Source organism: Lissotriton vulgaris, chromosome 11 (assembly GCF_964263255.1).
Source record: "Lissotriton vulgaris chromosome 11, aLisVul1.2, whole genome shotgun sequence".
In the NCBI taxonomy this organism is placed as follows: Eukaryota; Metazoa; Chordata; class Amphibia; order Caudata; family Salamandridae; genus Lissotriton; species Lissotriton vulgaris.
In genome coordinates this window covers 483,213,553-483,234,596 of record NC_141699.1, presented here as the reverse complement: position 1 = coordinate 483,234,596, position 21,044 = coordinate 483,213,553, and the positions used below count along the sequence as shown (strand labels likewise).

General features: G+C 48.4%; 9 non-coding genes across 9 annotated transcripts; all 9 read left to right on the top strand.

The window, feature by feature from the left end:
- The first annotated feature begins 465 nt into the window (after positions 1-465).
- TRNAS-UGA (transfer RNA serine (anticodon UGA)) lies at positions 466-547 on the top strand. The gene has a single exon. It is a non-coding gene; the product is annotated as a tRNA-Ser (tRNA).
- Positions 548-2,345: 1,798 nt separating this feature from the next.
- On the top strand, positions 2,346-2,427 carry TRNAS-CGA (transfer RNA serine (anticodon CGA)). The gene has a single exon. It is a non-coding gene; the product is annotated as a tRNA-Ser (tRNA).
- A 540-nt stretch (positions 2,428-2,967) lies between these two features.
- Positions 2,968-3,049, top strand: TRNAS-CGA (transfer RNA serine (anticodon CGA)). The gene has a single exon. It is a non-coding gene; the product is annotated as a tRNA-Ser (tRNA).
- A 544-nt stretch (positions 3,050-3,593) lies between these two features.
- On the top strand, positions 3,594-3,675 carry TRNAS-UGA (transfer RNA serine (anticodon UGA)). The gene has a single exon. It is a non-coding gene; the product is annotated as a tRNA-Ser (tRNA).
- Positions 3,676-4,220: 545 nt separating this feature from the next.
- Positions 4,221-4,302, top strand: TRNAS-CGA (transfer RNA serine (anticodon CGA)). Its single transcript has one exon. It is a non-coding gene; the product is annotated as a tRNA-Ser (tRNA).
- An 8,386-nt stretch (positions 4,303-12,688) lies between these two features.
- TRNAS-CGA (transfer RNA serine (anticodon CGA)) lies at positions 12,689-12,770 on the top strand. Its single transcript has one exon. It is a non-coding gene; the product is annotated as a tRNA-Ser (tRNA).
- A 5,555-nt stretch (positions 12,771-18,325) lies between these two features.
- Positions 18,326-18,407, top strand: TRNAS-CGA (transfer RNA serine (anticodon CGA)). Its single transcript has one exon. It is a non-coding gene; the product is annotated as a tRNA-Ser (tRNA).
- A 1,171-nt stretch (positions 18,408-19,578) lies between these two features.
- TRNAS-CGA (transfer RNA serine (anticodon CGA)) lies at positions 19,579-19,660 on the top strand. The gene has a single exon. It is a non-coding gene; the product is annotated as a tRNA-Ser (tRNA).
- A 1,232-nt stretch (positions 19,661-20,892) lies between these two features.
- Positions 20,893-20,974, top strand: TRNAS-CGA (transfer RNA serine (anticodon CGA)). Its single transcript has one exon. It is a non-coding gene; the product is annotated as a tRNA-Ser (tRNA).
- The last annotated feature ends 70 nt before the right edge of the window (positions 20,975-21,044 follow it).

Sequence of the window (21,044 nt, the reverse complement as noted above, 5' to 3'; positions counted from 1 at the left end):
CAGAGTTAAACGGCAAAATCTAAAACTAGATGTAAACATTGAGACAATTTCCACACCCAGGAAGTGTTTTAGAGAGCAGGTGGCTCGGAAGGGTTCGTATTCTGGACCTGTCCTGCCTGATCTAGACAAGTCATGAAAAGAGTACTTTTTTTCATGAAGCGTGTCTTGTTTAAGCTTTTGGAGTCTTTCTGAGTACACTTAAGGGCCCGTTGCCACCGCCGTAATATAGGGAAACGAGGATAAAAATGTGCATCGATTGATTACCGCTCATCTGTGCCCTGTCACTCACTTTGAGTGATGCGTATTGCTATTTTTATTAATTGTATGAAAGCATGCAAAATAAGTGAGGACAACAGGGCACTGCTGGTACGTGCCCCGTCCTTCTGTTACTTTATTTTTTATGTCTCGGCCTGACGTGAGTAGTGCATGGCTCGTATACGACAACTGTGACATCATACTCACGCAGCTGCAATGGCCGAGTGGTTAAGGCGTTGGACTTGAAATCCAATGGGGTTTCCCCACGTAGGTTCGAATCCTGCTTGCAGCGTCATGAGATTTTGCATGAACACCATTTGGTTTAGTTAAGTAAATGTTCACTTCTCATTACGCAATCCTCATCAAGTCACAGAGTTGAACGGCAAAAACTCAAACTAGATGTAAACATTGAGACAATTTCCACACCCAGGAAGTGTTTTAGAGAGCAGGTGGCTCGGAAGCGTTCGTAGTCTGGACCTGTCCTGCATGATCTAGACAAGTCACGAAAAGAGTAATTATTTTTTTATGAAGCGTGTCTTCTTTAGGCTTTTGGACTCTTTCTTAGTACACTTAAGGGCCCGTTACCACCGCCATAATATAGGGAAAAGAGGGTAGAAATGCGCAGTGATTGATTACCGCTCATCTGTGCCCTGTCACTCACTTTGAGTGATGCTTGTTGCTAATTTCATTAATTGTATGAAAGCATTCAAAATAAGTAGGGGATACAGGGCACTGCTGGTACGTGCCCCGTCCTGCCGTTACTTGAATTTTTAGGTCTCGGCCTGACGTGAGTAGCGTATGGCTCTTATACGACAACAGTGACATGATTCTCATGCAGCTGCGAAGGGTGAGTGGTTAAGGCGTTGGACTCGAAATCCAAACTGGTTTCCCTGCGCAGGTTCGAATCCTGCTTGCAGCGTAGTGTGATTTTGCATGAACACCATTTGGTTTAGTTAAGTAAATGTTCACTTCTCGTTACGCAATCCTCATCAAGTCACAGAGTTAAATGGAAAAAACTCAAACTAGATGTACACATTGAGACAATTTCCACACCCAGGAAGTGTTTTAGAGAGCTGGTGGCTCGGAAGGGTTTATAGTCTGGACCTGTCCTGCCTGATCTAGACAAGTCATGAAAAGAGTACTTTTTTTTATGAAGCATGTCTTGTTTAGGCTTTTGGACTCTTTCTTAGTACACTTAAGGGCCCGTTGCCACCGCCGTAATATATGGAAACGAGGGTAGAAATGTGCAGTGATTGATTACCGCTCATCTGTGCCCTGTCACTCATTTTGAGTGATGCATATTGCTATTTTTATTAATTGTATGAAAGTATGTGAAATAAGTGAGGACAACAGGGCACTGCTGGTATGTTCCCCGTCCTTCCTTTACTTTATTTTTTAGGTCTCGACCTGACATGAGTAGCGCATGGCTCGTATACGACAACTGTGACATCATACTCACGCAGCTGCGATGACCGAGTGGTTAAGGAGTTGGACTTGAAATCCAATGGGGTTTCCCCGCGTAGGTCCGAATCCTGCTTGCAGCGTCATGAGATTTTGCATGAACACCATTTGGTTTAGTTAAGTAAATGTTTACTTCTTGTTACGCAATCCTCATCAAGTCACAGAGTTAAACGGCAAAAACTCAAACTAGATGTAAACATTGAAACAATTTCCACACCTAGGAAGTGTTTTAGAGAGCAGGTGGCTCGGAAGGGTTTGAAGTCTGGACCTATCCTGCCTGATCTAGACAAGTTATGAAAAGAGTAATTATTTTTTTTATGAAGAGTGTCTTGTTTAGGCTTTTGGACTCTTTCTTAGTACACTTAAGGGCCCGTTACCACCGCCGTAATATAGGGAAAAGAGGGTTGAAATGCGCAATGATTGATTACCACTCATCTGTGCCCTTTCACTCACTTTGAGTGATGCATGTTGCTATTTTTAATAATTGTATGAAAGCATGCAAAATAAGTGAGGACAACAGGGCACTGCTGGTACGTGCCCCGTCCTTCTGTTACTTTAATTTTTTGGTCTCGGCCTGACATGAGCAGAGTATGGCTCGTATACGACAACAGTGACATCATACTCATGCAGCTGCGATGGCTGAGTGGTTAAGGCGTTGGACTCGAAATCCAATGGGGTTTCCCTGCGCAGGTTTGAATCCTGCTTGCAGCGTAGTGTGATTTTGCATGAACACCATTTGGTTTAGTTAAGGAAATGTTCACTTCTTGTTCGCAATCCTCATCAAGTCACAGAGTTAAATGGAAAAAACTCAAACTAGATGTAAACATTGAGACAATTTCCACACCCAGGAAGTGTTTAAGAGAGCTGGTGGCTCGGAAGGGTTTGTAGTCTGGACCTGTCCTGCCTGATGTAGACAAGTCATGAAAAGAGTACTTTTTTTATGATGCATGTCTTGTTTAGGCTTTTGGACCTTTCTTAGTACACTTAAGGGCCTGTTACCACCGCCGTAATATAGGGAAAAGTGGGTAGAAACATGCAGTGATTGATTACCACTCATCTGTGCCCTTTCACTCACTTTGAGTGATGCATGTTGCTATTTTTATTAATTGTATGAAAGCATGCAAAATAAGTGAGGACAACAGGGCACTGCTGGTACGCGCCCCGTCCTTCCGTTACTTTATTTTTTGGGTCTCCGCTTGACATGAGCAGAGCATGGCTCGTATACGACAACAGTGACATCATACTCATGCAGCTGCGATGGCCGAGTGGTTAAGGCGTTGGACTCGAAATCCAATGGGGTTTCCCTGCGCAGGTTCGAATCCTGCTTGCAGCGTAGTGTGATTTTGCATGAACACCATTTGGTTTAGTTAAGTAAATGTTCACTTCTCATTACGCAATCCTCATCAAGTCACAGAGTTAAACTGCAAAAACTCAAACTAGATGTAAACATTGAGACAATTTCCACACTCAGGAAGTGTTTTAGAGAGCAGGTGGCTCGGAAGGGTTCGTAGGCTGGACCTGTCCTGCCTGATCTAGACAAGTCATGAAAAGAGTACTTTTTTTTTATGAAGCGTGTCTTGTTTAAGCTTTTGGACTCTTTCTGAGTACACTTAAGGGCCCGTTGCCACCGCCGTAATATAAGGAAACGAGGATAGAAATGTGCAGTGATTGATTACCGCTCATCGGTGCCCTGTCACTCACTTTGAGTGATGCGTATTGCTATTTTTATTAATTGTATGAAAGCATGCAAAATAAGTGAGGACAACAGGGCACTGCTGGTACGTGCCCCGTCCTTCTGTTACTTTATTTTTTATGTCTCGGCCTGACGTGAGTAGTGCATGGCTCGTATACGACAACTGTGACATCATACTCACGCAGCTGCGATGGCCGAGTGGTTAAGGCGTTGGACTTGAAATCCAATGGGCTTTCCCCGCGTAGGTTCGAATCCTGCTTGCAGCGTCATGAGATTTTGCATGAACACCATTTGGTTTAGTTAAGTAAATGTTCACTTCTTGTTACGCAATCCTCATCAAGTCACAGAGTTAAACGGCAAAAACTCAAACTAGATATAAACATTGAGACAATTTCCACACCCAGGAAGTATTTTAGAGAGCAGGTGCCTCGGAAGGGTTCGTAGTCTGGACCTGTCCTGCATGATCTAGACAAGTCACGAAAAGAGTAATTTTTTTTTTATGAAGCGTGTCTTGTTTAGGCTTTTGGACTCTTTCTTAGTACAATTAAGGGCCCGTTACCACCACCGTAATATAGGGAAAAGAGGGTAGAAATGCGCAGTGATTGATTACCGCTCATCTGTGCCCTGTCACTCACTTTGAGTGATGCTTGTTGCTATTTTTATTAATTGTATGAAAGCATTCAAAATAAGTGGGGGATACAGGGCACTGCTGGTACGTGCCCCGTCCTGCTGTTACTTTAATTTTTTGGTGTCGGCCTGACGTGAGCAGCGTATGGCTCGTATACGACAACAGTGACATCATACTCATGCAGCTGCGATGGCCGAGTGGTTAAGGCGTTGGACTCGAAATCCAATGGGGTTTTCCTGCGCAGGTTCGAATCCTGCTTCCAGCGTAGTGTGATTTTGCATGAACACCATTTGGTTTAGTTAAGTAAATGTTCACTTCTTGTTACGCAATCCTCATCAAGTCACAGAGTTAAATGGAAAAAACTCAAACTAGATGTAAACATTGAGACAATTTCCACACCCAGGAAGTGTTTTAGAGAGCTGGTGGCTCGGAAGGGTTTGTAGTCTGGACCTGTCCTGCCTGATCTAGACAAGTCATGAAAAGAGTACTTTTTTTTATGAAGCATGTCTTGTTAAGGCTTTTGGACTCTTTCTTAGTACACTTAAGGGCCCGTTACCACCGCCATAATATAGGGAAAAGTGGGTAGAAACATGCAGTGATTGATTACCACTCATCTGTGCCCTTTCACTCACTTTGAGTGATGCATGTTGCTATTTTTATTAATTGTATGAAAGCATGCAAAATAAGTGAGGACAACAGGGCACTGCTGGTACGTGCCCCGTCCTTCCGTTACTTTATGTTTTTTGGTCTCGGCCTGACATGAGCAGAGCATGGCTCGTATACGACAACTGTGACATCATACTCACGCAGCTGCGATGGCCGAGTGGTTAAGGCGTTGGTCTTGAAATCCAATGGCTTTTCCCCGCGTAGGTTCGAATCCTGCTTGCAGCATCATGAGATTTTGCATGAACCCCATTTGGTTTAGTTAAGTAAATGTTCACTTCTTGTTACGCAATCCTCATCAAGTCACAGAGTTAAACGTCAAAAACTCAAACTAGATATAAACATTGAGACAATTTCCACACCCAGGAAGTATTTTAGAGAGCAGGTGCCTCGGAAGGGCTCGTAGTCTGGACCTGTCCTGCATGATCTAGACAAGTCACGAAAAGAGTAATTATTTTTTTTATGAAGCGTGTCTTGTTTAGGCTTTTGGACTCTTTCTTAGTACACTTAAGGGCCCGTTACCACCACCGTAATATAGGGAAAAGAGGGTAGAAATGCGCAGTGATGGGGGCGTGGCCAAGCAGCATGGCCGACAGGACGTGAGCTCCACCAGCTCCGTCCCGAAGACCGCAGTACTACCTTCACTTATCCTGCCCGGACCCTCTCGACCCCGAGAAAGCGTGTCGGAGAGGCGGTGGAAGTCCCGCCGAGCTCCGGTGCCTGGCGAAACGGACCCGCGGTCGGCAATCCGCCGAGACCTGTGGCCTAGCTGATCCTGACGGCGGAGCCGGCGTGCTCTCTCACGCGGCGCCGCGGCTTTGGCCTACTCACCGGACTGGGCGGCGGAGGACGCAAGTGGTGACCCCAGCCTCGGTGCGCCATTGGATGCCCGCCGGCCCCCTGCTTGGGATCCCCGTCCTGAGATCGGAAGACTGCGGCGCCGGAGGACAGAGGCTTTGCTGAGGTGCGGTGAGGAGGGGGTGAGGACGAAGGGGCCGTCCATCTTGTACGGCCTCGCTGGGCTGGAGTGTGTGGGGCGCCCCCCCTCTCTGATCCATAGCGCCACGCGACCCGTCGGCGGAGCGCCTCCGTCTGGAAGGGGGGGCTGTGGATCCCATCTGCCCTGGCCCCCCCCTTGTGGCGCGAGGGTGCGTGTGGGGGCCCTGACCTGCTCTGTGTCTGCCGGGATTTCCTACGGTGCCTCTGTCACTCCTGTGCCCCCTCCCGCTGAGCAGTATCCTGTGCCTCGCAGCAGACTGTAATATCCGCCACTTCTGGGACGTCGGGGGAGTTCACGGAGGGGTGTTGCTGGGTCCGTGGAGGCCCCCCCCCGGCGCTCCGCCATTTTGGAGCTGGTCTTGGACGGCCCCTTGGGGCTCGGTGGCAGCAGATAGAGAAGTGCGTTCGTGCCCCGCTCTGCCCTGCTCTGTGGAGGTGGTGGGCCCGTGCCGCTGCGCTCTGGTGGCACCCAATCTGTGGCCTGCACTGCCCACTGTGGTTCTGTTCCTGTGGACCCATATACCGATTGCCCGGTTCCTTCGGCGCTGTGGTAGCACGTACTCCGCCCTGCTCGGGTGGCTTCAGTGGAGGCCCCATTGGGAGCACCGACCCTTGGCGCAGCGGCTATGACGGGCCGGACTGGACGTGGCCCTAAGGCTACCCAACCCAACACAATCACGCAGTACACTACCCCTCGTCTGCCGCCGCAGAGGATTACGCGCCAAACGGGCGCAGGTGATGGGGACGGGGAGCCGCCGGAGCCGTCTAGAGCGGAACTTCTTCAGGCTATACAGGGTTCACACACTGCCCTGGAACGCCAGATCGAGACGGTGTCCGTGGATGTGAACCTGTTGAGAACTGACCTTCGCAAGGTGGCGGATAAAGTCTCGGACGCAGAGGGCAACATCACTCAACTGCAGGGAGAGGTAGCGTCACTACAGAAGTCACTCTCCTAACTTGCCTCTACTACCCGAGCATTGGAGAGACGGGCCGAAGATGCAGAAGGTAGGGCGCGCCGAAGTAACATACGCGTCCTGGGGGTCCCGGAGCGGCTGGAGGCAGGAAACCCTGAACGATTCCTGGAGACTTGGATACGTGAGAGTCTCTGTCCGAGTGGATTGTCCAATGTCTTTATTGTGGAGCGGGCCCACAGGGCCCTGGTGCCCCCTCCGCGCCCTGGAGAAGCCCCTAGAGCCCTCATTGCAAAAATCCTCAATTATAAAGACCGTGACTGCATCCTCAAGGCGGCGAGAGAATTGGGGCCACACATGATTGAAAATAGTCGAATCTCAATCTACCCCGACTACACCCAACAGGTGCAGGAGCAAAGGAAGTCCTACCTGGGGGTCAAACAGAAGTTGCGCGACATGCAGCTGCAGTATATGCTTTTATACCCAGCTAAGCTCAAGGTGCTCTCCCAGGGCCGGGCACACTTCTTTGAGACGCCAGCAGAGGTATGGGAGTGGCTTGAGATCCGAGGAGATGATCTACCCCCGGGTGAGAGAGGGGGATCGAGAGATATGTGGGGGACCAGGCCGCAGAGACGACGGCGTGGCAGGAGGAATCGGCGCTCTGGATCCCGTGGTCCTCCTGAGACTCGGCCTACGGTGGGTCCGGACGGAGCCATCATGATGGAAAAATCGCCTGGGGGGTCTGAGGAACGTTTGCACAGTGAGACTGCACCTGGTGACATCCTGGTGCCAGATACATTGCAGGAGACGCCGGTGAACGTGGACTCTGCGGCCCCAGTGGTCCCGGAGACTGCCTTGCAGACCCTAGACTTGGAATGATCCTTGCCCTGTCTAAACTGACGCTGCTGTGCTGTTGCTGTTATTGGGTGGGCCCATGTGGTCCGCCAGCCCTTTAGTCCTCTGCACACGCAGCATGAATGTTGCGAGTAATTGTTTACTGCTCGATACCACGCACTTGGACTCTGGATTGGGTGTGCACCGAATGATGGCATATGTGTATATGGGCTGCTCCTCCCGCGTTGCTGACTTAGGGGGGGAGAGCTGTCCGGGTCCACTGATCGGATTCATTGGGTCTTTTGGGGAGCTGGGAGGGAGGGTGGGTTGGGTTGTTCTGTTGTGTGTGAGTGTGAGTGGAGAGTGTTGAATGGGGTGGCTGTGCACGTCCTGGCACTGGCGGGGGAAGGGCGGGGTGGCGTTTTTGGTTGTTGCTATCCTTTTGCTCGTGGGTGGGGGGGTTAAGGGGGTTCCAGTCAGAATTTCGTATGTTGGGGTTGTTGGGGGGTGGGATTTTGAATGTGAAACTGATGGCACTGGCATTTGGCGCATGTTGCCCCTACTTACCGGGGCGTCTGCTTTAGGTGATGCATTCTTGAAGTTCCCTGTGGCAAGGGTCTCCTGGCGGCGACTTAGGCTGTGTGTATGTTACTGCCCGGCTGGGCACGAATGGTGGTCATGGGGTTTAAATTCTTGACGTGGAATGTGCGTGGCCTGGGTACGTGCACTAAGAGACACAGGATCCTCACCTTCCTGAAACGACATGGGATTTCGGTTGCTTGTTTACAAGAAACCCACTTGGATGATGATGGTGCGCAGCGACTGGCCAAGAAGTGGAGAGGCCAGCTTTTTCACTCCTCCTACTCTACATACGCTAGGGGGGTCCTAATCTGGGTGGCCCCTGGGGTCCCATGCACTGTCCAGTATGTTGATGCGGATGTGGAAGGCAGGTACATATTGGCGAAACTCAGACTGGACGATAAGGTCCTCCTGGTCTTTAATACGTACGCACCGAACGTAGATGACCCAGCATTTTTCTCCCGGATGCAGGATCTAGTAGCCCCTAGCCTCGACGCGCCCCTCCTTTGGTGCGGGGATTTTAACTGCGTCCTACACCATGAACTGGATCGTAATCCACCTCGGGCGGGAACTAAGCCCCGTATGACGGCGTGTTTGCGAGACGTGATGCATAATATCGGGGCGATTGATGTCTGGCGCGCGTGTCACCCCACACAGAAGCTTTACACCTGCTATTCCCCGACCCATGGCACTCACAGTAGGCTAGATAGGGTGTTGGCGGCCAATCTCCCCTCCTCCCTCACGTTGACGGTCACACACCAGGCCCGATACCTATCGGACCATGCTCCGGTCACGTGTGTGGCGCATTGGCCTGACCAGGGGGAACGTCCCCGCACGTGGAGACTCCCGACCGATCTGCTCCAAGACCAGGTAGCCCGGGACCATGTGGCGACGTCCCTGTCCGATTATCTGGACCTTAACTGGGCGGGAAATGGCCTGTCTTATTCCACTAAATGGGAGGCATTGAAAGCGGTTGTCCGCGGTGCGTGCATGGGCCTGACATACGGGGTCAGGAAACAACTACTTTCAGACTTGCAAATTGCGGAGGCTGAGCTCCTGCGAGTCCAGGCCCGCCCTGATCCGGACTCATCGGATCAACGCGAGGAGGGCCTAGCCCTTGGGTCGATCCACGATATACTCACGCGGCTCGATAGGTTTACGCTGGGCCAATATAGACAGAGGCTGCATCGAGAGGGGGATAAATCTGGCCGTTTGCTGGCCTGGATACTTCGCCGGGAGTTTACAGCTGAGCGTATAGTGGCCCTGCGGGCGCCCAGTGGCGAGATGGTCCACTCGGGGGCTGCTGTACTCACAGTTCTACGGGATCACCTGCGGACTGTGTATGAGGCCGATCGGGCTATATCTGAAGAGGCTTACCACCTATACCTCGAAAACCTCGACTTGCCGACCCTCCCTGAGGCGGCGGCGAAAGACCTCGATGTCAAACTGGCGTTAGGTGAGATTTCTGCGGCGATAGCCGCCCTCCCACGAGCCAAAACCCCTGGCGGGGATGGATTCCCTGCAGAGTTTTATCATACATTCGGGCACACCCTGGCCCCCCTTCTTTTGCAGGTTTACAATGAAGCCTTACGCACGGGTGACCTCCCGCCCACCTTGAATCAGGGTGAAGTCTGTATGATCCTGAAACCGGGTGGTGACAGCACGGACCCGGCTTCGTATCGTCCTATCACTTTGATTAACTCGGACGCGAAAATTTTGACCAAGCTGTTGGCCAATCGCCTTGCCCCACACGTAGCCCAGCTCGTCCACCCGGACCAATGTGGCTTTGTCCCTGGTCGTAACACTGCGATGAACCTGCGCCGCTTGAACCACATTTTGCACGAGGCCCGGGGGAGGGACACTCCCCATGTGCTGGTCTCTGTTGACCTGGCTAAAGCCTTTGATACAGTGCATTGGGGTTACCTGATGCATGTACTCGTCAAGATGGGATTTGGTCCCAACTTTCGGGAATGGATACGGGTCCTTTATAGATCGCCTCGAGCCAGAGTGCGACTGGGTTCAGCCCGCTCTGATGAGTGGACGTTAGGGAGGGGCACCCGACAAGGTTGCCCATTGTCCCCCCTTTTATTTGCTCTTGCGATTGAGCCCCTGGCCATTTCCGCCCGCAAGGAGTTACATGAATGGGGTATTGTGGTGGGGGACACCACTAATGTCATCTCCCTTTACGCCGACGATGCGCTTTTCTACCTGACCTCTCCGGTGGAGGCCCTCCCCGCTCTGTTGCGCCTCTTGGACCGCTTTGGTGCGGCCTCAGGCCTGCGCATGAATGTTAAAAAATCCCTGGTGTTCCCATTGACCCCTGAGGATCTCCCCCCGACGGCGGATTCTTGCTGTGCGGGCCTCCGGTGTGAATCTCTGGCGTTCCGGTACCTGGGTATTCAGGTGGCCGTCTCTGATGAGGCTCTCTTAACTCACAATATAGACAAGATTCTTGTTGCCCTCCGCAAGTCCGTAGTATTCTGGAATACGCTTCCTCTCTCCCTTATGGGCCGTCTAGCTGTTGCCAAGATGGTGATGCTCCCTAGAGTCCTCTACGTATTGCAGAATACCCTATGCCCGCTGCCCTCCCGGGTGTTCCGTACACTGAATTCGCTCCTTACGTCTCTTCTCTGGGCGGGTGGTCGCAGCAGGGTTGCGTTGCGCACGGTGACGCAGTGTTGGGATGCGGGAGGCCTTGAGGCCCCAAGGTTTGATTTATACTATTACGCTGCACAACTTCTCCCGGCGGCCAGATGGTTTGCTGACACCGAGAACTGGGAGTTGGCATTACTGGCGGGAGTGGCCTCGGAAAGGGTACTACAGGAGGCTCTGATGCAGGGCCGGGGCGCTAATGAAGCACTGCCCTATGTCGCCAGGCATACGGCTCATATCTGGCAGCAGTTCGTTGAGCGAGTGTTGCGGCGGGCGCCATTCCATAGGGAGCTCCCCCTTTGGATCCTGGCCCCACTACTTACGATGGAGGCGAGTATGTCTTTCCGGGAGTGGCGCCTGGGCGGTTGCGAAACTCTTGCGGATCTTTACCCGGACGACTCGTTTGTGTCCTTTGAGAGAGCAGCGGACTCCTTTGGACTGCGTGAGGGCCAGTACCTGCATTATGGATGTCTCCGGGATGTGGCCAGGACGACATGGCCCCAATTCCCAGAGGCGCCCGAACTCACTAACACCTTAGACGTCATCTTGTCCTGTGGTAGGGGCAGGAGACTAATCTCCCTTCTTTACTCAGCGATGCGCAGGGACTCGACTCCCCCATTGATGCCTGCTTGGAGGGCTTGGGAAGCGGACCTGGGAATAGCATTAGACCCGGCCCAGAGGAAGCGAATAGGGCTGTTGACTCGTAAAGTGTCCTGCAATGCGCGGTTCAAATTGATACATTTTAATTTTCTCCATCGCACATATGTGACACCTGCCTCCCTCCACCGCATCTCCTCGGATAGAAGCCATAATTGCCCGAGGTGTAGTGCAGCACGGGCGGGATTCCTTCACCTAGCCTGGGAGTGCCCCTTGGTGCATGACTTTTGGGTGGCGGTGGTGGCACATATTGCCCGGATTACACACCTTACCATCACACTGGAACCGCTTCACTGTCTACTTGCCCTGGTACCCAAGCCCAGGAAGAGGGGACTGTCCTACAAATTGCTCCAACTCCTATTGGTTCTGGCGAGGAGGCGGGTGGCCATTACCTGGATGGGACGGGGGGCACCTGAAGTCACTAGTTGGTTGCGGGACGCTAGGGAATGGGCCTTAGCGGAGGAGACACATATGCAGAGCACACGCAGGGATGGCAAACTCCAGGATGACTTGCTCGCTTGGAGGACCATGTGTATCGAGGGGATGGAGGAGGATGACTCTGACGCAACTAGTGCGGAGCTGTTTTCCCCCGCTTCCTCAGACTCTGATGATGGTGGGGAGGGGTCCAGGGTGGACTGTCATGAGGTAGTGTAGCTGCTCCATAGGCCATGTCGACATTCCTTGTTGTGTACACTTATCTGTCATTGTGATTACCATCGACCACATTCTACTATGAGGATCGCTTTGCAGTGGGCCCTTGCCTACATCTCCTTATGAGATCACACCAATGCCACAAATGCCATTCATGGGGGGAGGGGGGGGGGGGGTTTCTTATTGTTATGCTGTTGTTTGTGTTGGGGCAGCTTCATAAAAAGTAAATTGGCGACGATATTGAGATTGATCACGGGATTCTGGGAGCACAAGAACGTATTCCTGTCATAGTCTTGCAGGTTCCACGAGATGCCGCCCTGCCTCCGGGATGTGGGCCACTTCTGGCTGGGTACCTCCTTTTTTATTTTCCTGTATTTTTGGATCTGGCCTATCTGATTTGTACGTGTCAACTGACCTGTAAATTGTATAATTGGTGCTGCTTTATTCTCCTCGCCTACAAAAATAAAGTTTATAAAAAAAAAGAAATGCGCAGTGATTGATTACTGCTCATCTGTGCCCTGTCACTCACTTTGAGTGATGCTTGTTGCTATTTTTATTAATTGTATGAAAGCATTCAAAATAAGTGGGGGATACAGGGCACTGCTGGTACGTGCCCCGTCCTGCTGTTACTTTAATTTTTAGGTCTCGGCCTGACGTGAGCAGCGTATGGCTCGTATACGACAACAGTGACATCATACTCATGCAGCTGCGATTGCCGAGTGGTTAAGGCGTTGGACTCGAAATCCAATGGGGTTTCCCTGCGCAGGTTCGAATCCTGCTTGCAGTGTAGTGTGATTTTGCATGAACACCATTTGGTTTAGGTAAGTAAATGTTCACTTCTCGTTACGCAATCCTCATCAAGTCACAGAGTTAAATGGAAAAAACTCAAACTAGATGTAAACATTGAGACAATTTCCACACCCAGGAAGTGTTTTAGAGAGCTGGTGGCTCGGAAGGGTTTGTAGTCTGGACCTGTCCTGCCTGATCTAGACAAGTCATGAAAAGAGTACTTTTTTTTATGAAGCATGTCTTGTTTAGGCTTTTGGACTCTTTCTTAGTACACTTAAGGGCCCGTTACCACCGCCGTAATATAGGGAAAAGTGGGTAGAAACATGCAGTGATTGATTACCACTCATCTGTGCCCTTTCACTCACTTTGAGTGATGCATGTTGCTATTTTTAATAATTGTACGAAAGCATGCAAAATAAGTGAGGACAACAGGGCACTGCTGGTACGTGCCCCGTCCTTCCGTTACTTTATTTTTTTGGTCTCGGCCTGACATGAGCAGAGCATGGCTCGTATACGACAACAGTGACATCATACTCATGCAGCTGTGATGGCCAAGTTGTTAAGGCGTTGGACTCGAACTCCAATGGGGTTTCCCTGCGCAGGCTCGAATCCTGCTTGCAGCTTAGTGTGATTTTGCATGAACACCATTTGGTTTAGTTAAGGAAATGTTCACTTCTCGTTACGCAATCCTCATCAAGTCACAAAGTTAAATGGCAAAAACTCAAACTAGATGTAAACATTGAAACAATTTCCACACCTAGGAAGTGTTTTAGAGAGCAGGTGGCTCGGAAGGGTTTGTAGTCTGGACCTATCCTGCCTGATCTAGACAAGTTACGAAATGAGTAATTTTTTTTTATGAAGCGTGTCTTGTTTAAGCTTTTGGACTCTTTCTGAGTACACTTAAGGGCCCGTTGCCACCGCCGTAATATAGGGAAACGAGGATAGAAATGTGCAGTGATTGATTACCGCTCATCAGTGCCCTGTCACTCACGTTGAGTGATGTGTATTGCTATTTTTATTAATTGTATGAAAGCATGCAAAATAAGTGAGGACAACAGGGCACTGCTGGTACGTCTCCCGTCCTTCTTTTACTTTATTTTTTATGTCTCGGCCTGACGTGAGTAGTGCATGGCTCGTATACGACAACTGTGACATCATACTCACGCAGCTGCGATGGCCGAGTGGTTAAGGCGTTGGTCTTGAAATTTAATGGGGTTTCCCCGCGTAGGTTCGAATCCTGCTTGCAGCGGCATGAGATTTTGCATGAACACCATTTGGTTAAGTTAAGTAAATGTTCACTTCTCATTACGCAATCCTCATCAAGTCACAGAGTTAAACTGCAAAAACTCAAACTAGATGTAAACATTGAGACAATTTCCACACCCAGGAAGTGTTTTAGAGAGCAGGTGGCTCGGAAGGGTTCGTAGTCTGGACCTGTCCTGCCTGATCTAGACAAGACATGAAAAGAGTACTTTTTTTTATGAAGCGTGTCTTGTTTAAGCTTTTGGACTCTTTCTGAGTACACTTAAGGGCCCGTTGCCACCACCGTAATATAGGGAAACGAGGATAGAAATGTGCAGTGATTGATTACCGCTCATCGGTGCCCTGTCACTCACTTTGAGTGATGCATGTTGCTATTTTTATTAATTTTTATGAAAGCATGCAAAATAAGTGAGGACAACAGGGCACGGCTGGTACGTGCCCCGTCCTTCTGTTACTTTATTTTTTATGTCTCGGCCTGACGTGAGTAGTGCATGGCTCGTATACGACAACTGTGACATCATGCTCACGCAGCTGCGATGGCCGTGTGGTTAAGGCGTTTGACTTGAAATCCAATGGGGTTTCCCCGCGTAGGTTCGAATCCTGCTTGCAGCGTCATGAGATTTTGCATGAACACCATTTGGTTTAGTTAAGTAAATGTTTACTTCTTGTTACGCAATCCTCATCAAGTCACAGAGTTAAACCGCAAAAACTCAAACTAGATGTCAACATTGAAATAATTTCCACACCTAGGAAGTGTTTTAGAGAGCAGGTGGCTCGGAAGGGTTTGTAGTCTGGACCTATCCTGCCTGATCTAGACAAGTTACGAAATGAGTAATTTTTTTTATGAAGCGTATCTTGTTTAGGCTTTTGGACTCTTTCTGAGTACACTTAGGGGCCCGTTGCCACCGCCGTAATATATGGAAACGAGGGTAGAAATGTGCAGTGATTGATTACCGCTCATCTGTGCCCTGTCACTCATTTTGGGTGATGCATATTGCTATTTTTATTAATTGTATGAAAGTATGCGAAATAAGTGAGGACAACAGGGCACTGCTGGTATGTGCCCCGTCCTTCCATTACTTTATTTTTTAGGTCTCGACCTGACATGAGTAGCGCATGGCTCGTATACGACAACCGTGACATCATACTCACGCAGCTGCGATGGCCGAGTGGTTAAGGCGTTGTACTTGAAATCCAATGGGGTTTCCCCATGTAGGTTCGAATCCTGCTTGCAGCGGCATGAGATTTTGCATGAACACCATTTGGTTTAGTTAAGGAAATGTTCACTTCTCGTTACGCAATCCTCATCAAGTCACAAAGTTAAATAGCAAAAACTCAAACTAGATGTAAACATTGAAACAATTTCCACACCCAGGAAGTGTTTTAGAGAGCAGGTGGCTCGGAAGGGTTCGTAGTCTGGACCTGTCCTGCCTGATCTAGACAAGTCATGAAAAGAGTACTTTTTTTCATGAATCGTGTCTTGTTTAAGCTTTTGGACTCTTTCTGAGTACACTTAAGGGCCCGTTGCCACCGCCGTAAAATAGGGAAACGAGGATAGAAATGTGCAGTGATTGATTACCGCTCATCGGTGCCCTGTCACTCACTTTGAGTGATGCGTATTGCTATTTTTATTAATTGTATGAAAGCATGCAAAATAAGTGAGGACAACAGGGCACTGCTGGTACGTGCCCCGTCCTTCTGTTACTTTATTTTTTATGTTTTGGCCTGACGTGAGTAGTGCATGGCTCGTATACGACAACTGTGACATCATACTCAAGCAGCTGCGATGGCCGAGTGGTTAAGGCGTTGGACTTGAAATCAAATGGGGTTTCCCTGCGTAGGTTCGAATTCTGCTTGCAGCTTCATGAGATTTTGCATGAACACCATTTGGTTTAGTTAAGTAAATGTTTACTTCTTGTTACGCAATCCTCATCAAGTCACAGAGTTAAACGGCAAAAACTCAAACTAGATGTAAACATTGAGACAATTTCCACACCCAGGAAGTGTTTTAGAGAGCAGGTGCCTCGGAAGGGTTTGTAGTCTGGACCTGTCCTGCATGATCTAGACAAGTCACGAAAAGAGTAATTAACTTTTTTTTATGAAGCGTGTCTTGTTTAGGCTTTTGGACTCTTTCTTAGTACACTTAAGGGCCCGTTACCACCGCCGTAATATAGGGAAAAGAGGGTAGAAATGCACAATGATTGATTACCACTCATCTGTGCCCTTTCACTCACTTTGAGTGATGCATGTTGCTATTTTTATTAATTGTATGAAAGCATGCAAAATAAGTGAGGACAACAGGGCACTGCTGGTATGTGCCCCGTCCTTCCATTACTTTATTTTTTAGGTCTCGACCTGACATGAGTAGCGCATGGCTCGTATACGACAACCGTGACATCATACTCACGCAGCTGCGATGGCTGAGTGGTTAAGGCGTTGTACTTGAAATCCAATTGGGTTGCCCCATGTAGGTTCGAATCCTGCTTGCAGCGGCATGAGATTTTGCATGAACACCATTTGGTTTAGTTAAGGAAATGTTCACTTCTCGTTACGCAATCCTCATCAAGTCACAAAGTTAAATGGCAAAAACTCAAACTAGATGTAAACATTGAAACAATTTCCACACCCATGAAGTGTTTTAGAGAGCAGGTGGCTCGGAAGGGTTCGTAGTCTGGACCTGTCCTGCCTGATCTAGACAAGTCATGAAAAGAGTACTTTTTTTTATGAATCGTGTCTTGTTTAAGCTTTTGGACTCTTTCTGAGTACACTTAAGGGCCCGTTGCCACCGCCGTAATATAGGGAAACGAGGATACAAATGTGCAGTGATTGATTACCGCTCATCGGTGCCCTGTCACTCACTTTGAGTGATGCGTATTGCTATTTTTATTAATTGTATGAAAGCATGCAAAATAAGTGAGGACAACAGGGCACTGCTGGTACGTGCCCCGTCCTTCTGTTACTTTATTTTTTATGTTTTGGCCTGACGTGAGTAGTGCATGGCTCGTATACGACAACTGTGACATCATACTCACGCAGCTGCGATGGCCGAGTGGTTAAGGCGTTGCACTTGAAATCAAATGGGGATTCCCCGCGTAGGTTCGAATTCTGCTTGCAGCTTCATGAGATTTTGCATGAACACCATTTGGTTTAGTTAAGTAAATGTTTACTTCTTGTTACGCAATCCTCATCAAGTCACAGAGTTAAACGGCAAAAACTCAAACTAGATGTAAACATTGAGACAATTTCCACACCCAGGAAGTGTTTTAGAGAGCAGGTGCCTCGGAAGGGTTTGTAGTCTGGACCTGTCCTGCATGATCTAGACAAGTCACGAAAAGAGTAATTAATTTTTTTTATGAAGCGTGTCTTGTTTAGGCTTTTGGACTCTTTCTTAGTACACTTAAGGGCCCGTTACCACCGCCGTAATATAGGGAAAAGAGGGTAGAAATGCACAATGATTGATTACCACTCATCTGTGCCCTTTCACTCACTTTGAGTGATGCATGTTGCTATTTTTATTAATTGTATGAAAGCATGCAAAATAAGTGAGGACAACAGGGCACTGCTGGTACGTGCCCCGTCCTTCTGTTACTTTATTTTTTGGTCTCGGCCTGACATGAGCAGAGTATGGCTCATATACGACAACAGTGACATCATACTCATGCAGCTGCGATGGCTGAGTGGTTAAGGCTTTGGACTCTAAATCCAATGGGGTTTCCCTGCGCAGGTTTGAATCCTGCTTGCAGCGTAGTGTGATTTTGCATGAACACCATTTGGTTTAGTTAAGGAAATGTTCACTTCTCGTTCGCAATCCTCATCAAGTCACAGAGTTAAATGGAAAAAACTCAAACTAGATGTAAACATTGAGACAATTTCCACACCCAGGAAGTGTTTTAGAGAGCTGGTGGCTCGGAAGGGTTTGTAGTCTGGACCTGTCCTGCCTGATCTAGACAAGTCACGAAAAGAGTAATTATTTTTTTTATGAAGCGTGTCTTGTTTAGGCTTTTGGACTCTTTCTTAGTACACTTAAGGGCCCGTTACCACCACTGTAATATAGGGAAAAGAGGGTAGAAATGCGCAGTGATTGATTACCGCTCATCTGTGCCCTGTCACTCACTTTCAGTGATGCTTGTTGCTATTTTTATTAATTGTATGAAAGCATTCAAAATAAGTGGGGGATACAGGGCACTGCTGGTACGTGCCCCGTCCTGCTGTTACTTTAGTTTTTAGGTCTCGGCCTGACGTGAGCAGCGTATGGCTCGTATACGACAACAGTGACATCATACTCATACAGCTGCGATGGCCGAGTGGTTAAGGCGTTGGACTCGAAATCCAATGGGGTTTCCCTGCGCAGGTTCGAATCCTGCTTGCAGCGTAGTGTGATTTTGCATGAACACCATTTGGTTTAGTTAAGTAAATGTTCACTTCTCGTTACGCAGTCCTCATCAAGTCACAGAGTTAAATGGAAAAAACTCAAACTAGATGTAAACATTGAGACAATTTCCACAACCAGGAAGTGTTTTAGAGAGCTGGTGGCTCAGAAGGGTTTGTTGTCTGGACCTGTCCTGCCTGATCTAGACAAGTCACGAAAAGAGTAATTAATTTTTTTTATGAAGCATGTCTTATTTAGGCTTTTGGACTCTTTCTTAGTACACTTAAGGGCCCGTTACCACCGCCGCAATATAGGGAAAAGTGGGTAGAAACATGCAGTGATTGATTACCACTCATCTGTGCCCTTTCACTCACTTTGAGTGATGCATGTTGCTATTTTTATTAATTGTATGAAAGCATGCAAAATAAGTGAGGACAACAGGGCACTGCTGGTACGTGCCCCGTCCTTCTGTTACTTTATTTTTTGGTCTCGGCCTGACATGAGCAGAGTATGGCTCGTATACGACAACAGTGACATCATACTCATGCAGCTGCGATGGCCGAGTGGTTAAGGCGTTGGACTCTAAATCCAATGGGGTTTCCCTGCGCAGGTTCGAATCCTGCTTGCAGCGTAGTGTGATTTTGCATGAACACCATTTGGTTTAGTTAAGGAAATGTTCACTTCTCGTTCGCAATCCTCATCAAGTCACAGAGTTAAATGGAAAAAACTCAAACTAGATGTAAACATTGAGACAATTTCCACACCCAGGAAGTGTTTTAGAGAGCTGGTGGTTCGGAAGGGTTTGTAGTCTGGACCTGTCCTGCCTGATCTAGACAAGTCATGAAAAGAGTACTTTTTTTTTATGATGCATGTCTTGTTTAGGCTTTTGGACTCTTTCTTAGTACACTTAAGGGCCCGTTACCACCGCCGTAATATAGGGAAAAGTGGGTAGAAACATGCAGTGATTGATTACCACTCATCTGTGCCCTTTCACTCACTTTGAGTGATGCATGTTGCTATTTTTATTAATTGTATGAAAGCATGCAAAATAAGTGAGGACAACAGGGCACTGCTGGTACGTGCCCCGTCCTTCCGTTACTTTATTTTTTTGGTCTCCGCCTGACATGAGCAGAGCATGGCTCGTATACGACAACAGTGACATCATACTCATGCAGCTGCGATGGCCGAGTGGTTAAGGCGTTGGACTCGAAATCCAATGGGGTTTCCTTGCGCAGGTTCGAATCCTGCTTGCAGCGTAGTGTGATTTTGCATGAACACCATTTGGTATAGTTAAGTAAATGTTCACTTCTCATTACCCAATCCTCATCAAGTCACAGAGTTAAACTGCAAAAACTCAAACTAGATGTAAACATTGAGACAATTTCCACACTCAGGAAGTGTTTTAGAGAGCAGGTGGCTCGGAAGGGTTTGTAGTCTGGACCTATCCTGCCTGATCTAGACAAGTTACGAAAAGAGTAATTTTTTTTTATGAAGCGTGTCTTGTTTAAGCTTTTGGACTCTTTCTGAGTACACTTAAGGGCCCGTTGCCACCGCCGTAATATAGGGAAACGAGGATAGAAATGTGCAGTGATTGATTACCGCCCATCAGTGCCCTGTCACTCACGTTGAGTGATGCGTATTGCTATTTTTATTAATTGTATGAAAGCATGCAAAATAAGTGAGGACAACAGGGCACTGCTGGTACGTGCCCTGTCCTTCTGTTACTTTATTTTTTATGTCTCGGCCTGACGTGAGTAGTGCATGGCTCGTATACGACAACTGTGACATCATACTCACGCAGCTGCGATGGCCGAGTGGTTAAGGCGTTGGTCTTGAAATCCAATGGGGTTTCACTGCGCAGGCTCGAATCCTGCTTGCAGCGTAGTGTGATTTTGCATGAACACCATTTGGTTTAGTTAAGGAAATGTTCACTTCTCGTTACGCAATCCTCATCAAGTCACAAAGTTAAATGGCAAAAACTCAAACTAGATGTAAACGGCACGCAATCCTCATCAAGTCACAGAGTTAAACGGCAAAAACTCAAACTAGATGTAAACATTGAGACAATTTCCACACCCAGGAAGTGTTTTAGAGAGCAGGTGCCTCGGAAGGGTTCGTAGTCTGGACCTGTCCTGCATGATCTAGACAAGTCACGAAAAGAGTAATTAATTTTTTTTATGAAGCGTGTCTTGTTTAGGCTTTTGGACTCTTTCTTAGTACACTTAAGGGCCCGTTACCACCGCCGTAATATAGGGAAAAGAGGGTAGAAATGCTCAATGATTGATTAAAACTCATCTGTGCCCTTTCACTCACTTTGAGTGATGCATGTTGCTATTTTTATTAATTGTATGAAAGCATGCAAAATAAGTGAGGACAACAGGGCACTGCTGGTACGTGCCCCGTCCTTCTGTTACTTTATTTTTTGGTCTCGGCCTGACATGAGCAGAGTATGGCTCGTATACGACAACAGTGACATCATACTCATGCAGCTGCGATGGCCGAGTGGTTAAGGTGTTGGACTCGAAATCCAAAGGGGTTTCCTTGCGCAGGTTTGAATCCTGCTTGCAGCGTAGTGTGATTTTGCATGAACACCATTTGGTTTAGTTAAGGAAATGTTCACTTCTCGTTCGCAATCCTCAT